The following is a 5,052-nucleotide window of genomic DNA, read 5'->3' on the forward strand; positions in this document are numbered from 1 at the left end:
TGCCATAGACGCAGAGAATTTTTAAATTAGAAGCAAGAATGGAGATGATATAGTTCAGCTGCCTTACTTCGTATCCAGGTAATTAAGGACTGAGGAATTAGATGACTTATTTAAAGTTATACTGCTTATTTCCCGGTAGTTTGTCAAAATCAAGAGAGAAAACATATTAGCCTAAGGAAACTTGCCCTGATAAAAACAGCAACTTCTGGTCACGAGACATTAAAATATGTTAAAAATAATTTCTTAGGACGTGGTTCCATAGTGTAGTGGTGCGTGCGTCTGCTTTACATGCAGAAGGTCCTGGGTTCGCGCCCCAGTGGAGCCACGGTCCGTGGTCTACGGCCGTGCCACCCTGAACGAGCCTGACGTCTGATCTCCGAAGCTAAGCAGGGTCGGGCCTGGTTAGTACTTGGATGGGAGACCACCTAGGAAGAGCAGGTGCTGTAGGCATAAATAATAATAAATAACAAATAATAACTTCTTAATATAGAAGACGAAGAAATTGACTGGTCTCTTGTCCTTCGTGTGCTTTTTCACAAAGAGAACGGCATGTTTTGAATTGGCAAAGTGGAGCCAAGCAGCCGCATGGTGCCAGTGCTCAGGACCATGGTGAGAAGGAAAAAGAGAAAATCTCCGTGGTTTGTAGTTTTATGGAGCCTTTTGTTGTTTCAATTGAAATATTAAATATCGAAGAAATAAAGTCAATGATTTTTATTCCTTTTGATCCCTCAATAGTTCCGTCATCTAGCACAGATGGATTGTTTTTTTTTCCTTTAGTAAAGGAGTTTGTATGTTGACATCAAATAATTCGAAATGGTATAATCCAACTTCCAGCCGCATTTCACACTCATTTTTAAATTCAAAACGACGGCAAAAATTACTGGAAACTGATTTAATATGTTCTTAAAACAACTACAGCTTTGGGGCTGTTGGAAATCTGGTTTCTCATCCTCACGGCTAACGGTGTTTGCTCACATCAAACAGGCCGCTGACCCCTAATTGCTTCGCAACTGTACCTTTGGTCTATTTTCATTTTCTACCTAATTAAATGTAAATATTATTTCAAATTATAAGGCAATGGAACGAGATGTCATATTTTCACCCTTCTCTATGTCTCTTTACTTCCTAGAGCAGGTGCCATAATAGATATTCAATATAAATGCCTATAAAATGGAGATAACAATAGTATCTCACTCACGGTCTTATTGCAAGGCTTCAATGAGGTAATGTATGTGACCGTTCTTTGTAAATCAAAGCACGTACAAATGGATTATTTTGATTACTAGTGTCACCTTTATTATTTACAAAATACTTCTCTAAGCACTGTAATAGATAGTAAAAGGGATCAGAACATTTATAAAGCTTATTAAAAAGGGTCACAATTTTTAACACATAGTAATTCTTCAAAAATATTTGTTAAATCAAACATAAAATCAACATAAGACAAATGGAACACAGTGGATATGGGTTCAGAATAAAGGATGAGTCGAGGCCTCATGAAATTATGTGGAAAGTTAGCATTAAGGTAATTTTTTAAAAGGTGATAGACATACTGTCATAATTTGGTGAAGAAGAAAAGAAACATAGACAAACGTAAAATGACAAGTAACTACGAGCAGGGAACTATAATTACAATGTGAGCGAGAAATCAGGCAGTCGCCCAGTATCGCAGTCAGGGAGGGGGTTTGTGATGGCGATGAAGTTGGAAGCTTTTCCGCATGGGGACATAAGAAAAAAAGTGGGACAACCCACACGCTGTCTCCGTGGGCCAACAGGTGTTTCACCTGAAAGCTGTCTTTTCATTTATTCTACAGTCTTTGACCCCAGAATTAGACATCTAATTATTTAGCATCCACATGTGCATGACTAACAAGAGTGTCAAAATTAATATTTTCAAGAATGAAGTCTTTGTTTTCTGCACCTCAAATCTGGGTTTCTGAGTCTTGCATCTCAGGAAAGGTGCCGCCTTTCATGCCTTCATCTAGACTGACACGCATGGAATCCTGTGTTTCGCTCATACCTCAAATTCAAACTATCAGCAAGTCCGATCAGCTTTCCCATCGACACATATCCGAAAACCACGGATTCACCTTTTCTCACCTATGGCACAGTCTGAGTGAAACCCACAAATTGCAAGAGGCACTTGACTGGTCTCCAGGCTTTCTCTCTTGCCCTACTACTGTCCTAAGCCAAACGGAAGCCTGAATTATTCTTTTAAAACATAAAAAAGCTGATGCCATTCTCCTACTCAAAGCCCTGTTACCACACTCAGAATAAAGTCCCAACTTCATCCTGTGGCCTAAAGAATGATGCGACCTGGCCATCCCCAAACCCAGCTTCTCCGTGACTCCGCCCTCAGCTCCTCTCTCTCCAGACATAGCAGCCTTGCTCCAGTTCCTGGTGGTCACCGGGCAGCACACGCCCAGGTAGTCACAGGCCTCCTTCCAATGTCTGCTGTCACTCCTTTGGAAAAATCTGTGACATTTCATCTAAACACTACTTATAAGAATTCCGTTCCTTTGCCAACCTTACTTTCATCGCCGTCATCGCCACAGACCCTGCCTTGTGCAGAAGGTATGTATTTCGTGTAGCACATCTCCCGTGTCCCCTCACATACGACACTGCTGTGTATCACGTACCAGTGCCTGGAATACAACCGACACTCGATGAGTGTTTGCATGTAACACTTATAAGGCCCCAGAGCCCGACTTTTTATTCATGACAATGTGGATTTGATATTTGTGATTTTTTTATATATTATCATCATTTGAAGAGGAAGAAGACTAATTGAATTGTGCAATTTTTAAAAAAAAATTATTTATTTATTTTACTTAGTTTCAAGTATACAGTATATTGGTTAGACATCTATATAGTTCATAAACGACCCCCGCAATTGCTCCCTCCCTCCCCCGGTCCTCCACCTGCCATCATATTAATGCTGACTGCATTCCCTGTGCCGTGACCACCCAGCAGCTACTAATTTATACCCTTCACCCCATTCTCCCAGCCTCCCAACCCCCTCCTCCTCTGTCCGTCACCAAATTGTGCACTATATTTGTGAGTTTGTTTTTGATTAGTTTGTTCTTTTTGTTCCTTAGATTCCACATATAAGTGAAATCATATGGTATTTATCTTTTTCTGTGTGACTTAAAAACCTTCTAGGTCCATCAGGGCAATATCTTTTTCCATCTACTTCCTTCTAGTGTGTGTGTGTCTTTTAATCTGAAGTGAGTCTCTTGGAGGCAGCCTGTAGGTGTCTTGTTTTCTTATCCATTCAGCCACTCTGTCTTTTATTTGGAGCACTTAATTCTTTTCCATTTTAAGTACTTATTGATAGGAATGTAGTTGCTACTATTCTTTATTCTTGTTTTTGATACATGTTTTTTCTTCTTAAAGAAGTCCCTCCCACATTTCCTGTGATACCGGCTTGGTGGTGAGAATTCCTTTAGCTTACTTCTATCTGGGACGCTCTTTATCTGTCCTTTGACTCTGCTTTTCTCTTGCTGCTTTTAAGATTCTCGCTTTGTATTTAAACTTTGGCATTTTAATTATGATGTGTCTTGGCGTGGGCCTCTTTGGATCCTTGATTTTTAGAATTCTCTGAGCTTCCTGAGGTTCTATGTCCATTTCCTTCACCAGGTTAGGGAAGTTTTCCATCATTATTTCTTCAAACAGCTATTCAACACCTTGATTTTCTCCAGTTACGCCGATCAGACAGATATTTAGACCCTTAATAGTGTCCCATATGCTCCTTAAATTATTTTTATAGTCTTGGCATCTTATCTCTTGCCATTCTGATTGTATGTCCTTGGCTTTCCCGTCCTCTAGATAGGGCATTTGATCCTTTTCTTTATTCACTTTGTGTGTTCCTTTGTTCCATTTAATATACCTCTCATCTCAGATAATATGTTCTTCATTTCAGACTGGTTCCCTTTTATAATTTCCATTTCCATTTTTATGTTTTTTTAATCTCTTTGTCAAAGTTCTCACTGAATTCATCTACACTTCCCATAAGTTCATTGAGTATCTTTGTAACCAGTGTTTTGAACTCTGCATCTGTTAGGTTGCTTGACTCCGTTATTTCTGGATCTCTGCTCTGTTCTCTCAAGTGGTTTCTGCTTCTTTGTCTTCCCATTTCGGCTGCCTTTCCGTGTCTGTTTCTATGCACTAAGCAAAGCTCCTAAGTCTCCCGGTCTTATTAGTGTGGATTCGTGAAGCTGGTGTCCAGTGGCACAGTCCTGAGAGGGGTTCAGCTGCAGGCCAAATTTACTACAAGCCTCTGCCCCTCCAGGGCCACCTGTTAGGATTCAGCAAGCAATCCACAGATGCTGTGCTTATAGTTGTCTCAAGAGGCCACACCAGAAACCAAGGCCAGCTGCCACCACTGTGTGTCTCAACAAGGAGCACCTGACGCGCTGAGGACACACCTGGATGTGGCCTGGGTGGGGCCCGAGTTGGGGGAGGCGGGGTTTCAGGGAATCCCCTGGGCGGAGCGACCTCTGTTATCCAGTTTGATGACTTCCGGGCTATGGCGGCACCGTGTCCCTGCACTGGTAGCGGGGAGGGCTCAACAGGGAACGGTGGATACCGCCAGCACTTCTGTACCGTGCGAGTCTCGCCTAGGCTCGCCTAGCATCCCCGTGAGTCCCTGGTGCACCCTGCATGCAGCTGAACCCGCCCTGGTGCTCAGAGCGAGCAGGTCCCTCACCGTGAGAGTCCCCTGCGGACGCGGCCCCTTTGAGAGGCGTCTGCCGCTGCTGCAGCCTCCGTCCCAGCCACTCTGGACCCGGCAGCCCCGCGTCCTCGCCCCGTCCCTCTTTCTGCCGTTGCGGGGCGCTTTTTGGACTTCTCCCTGGTTGTATGGCTTGTTCATCAAGCTCCCAGGTGATTTTCCTTGCTGCTGCTCCTTGTTTCCGTCACCACTTTAATTTGGTCGCCAGAGAGATGAGCAGAGCCTCTGTCATCTACGCCATTTTTTCCCCTCTGAATTGCGCAACTTGTCATCAGTACACCGGGGCTGCACTCATCGCCTTCAGCCGGGCTCTGTATTAT

At 43.2% G+C, this 5,052-nt stretch overlaps 1 pseudogene; it reads left to right on the forward strand.

Moving 5' to 3' along the window:
• The first annotated feature begins 334 nt into the window (after window positions 1-334).
• On the forward strand, window positions 335-450 carry LOC120592693 (uncharacterized; annotated as a pseudogene).
• Window positions 451-5,052: the final 4,602 nt, after the last annotated feature.

This window comes from Pteropus medius, unplaced genomic scaffold, assembly GCF_902729225.1.
Source record: "Pteropus medius unplaced genomic scaffold, Ma_sr-lr_union100, whole genome shotgun sequence".
Taxonomy (NCBI): domain Eukaryota; kingdom Metazoa; phylum Chordata; class Mammalia; order Chiroptera; family Pteropodidae; genus Pteropus; species Pteropus medius.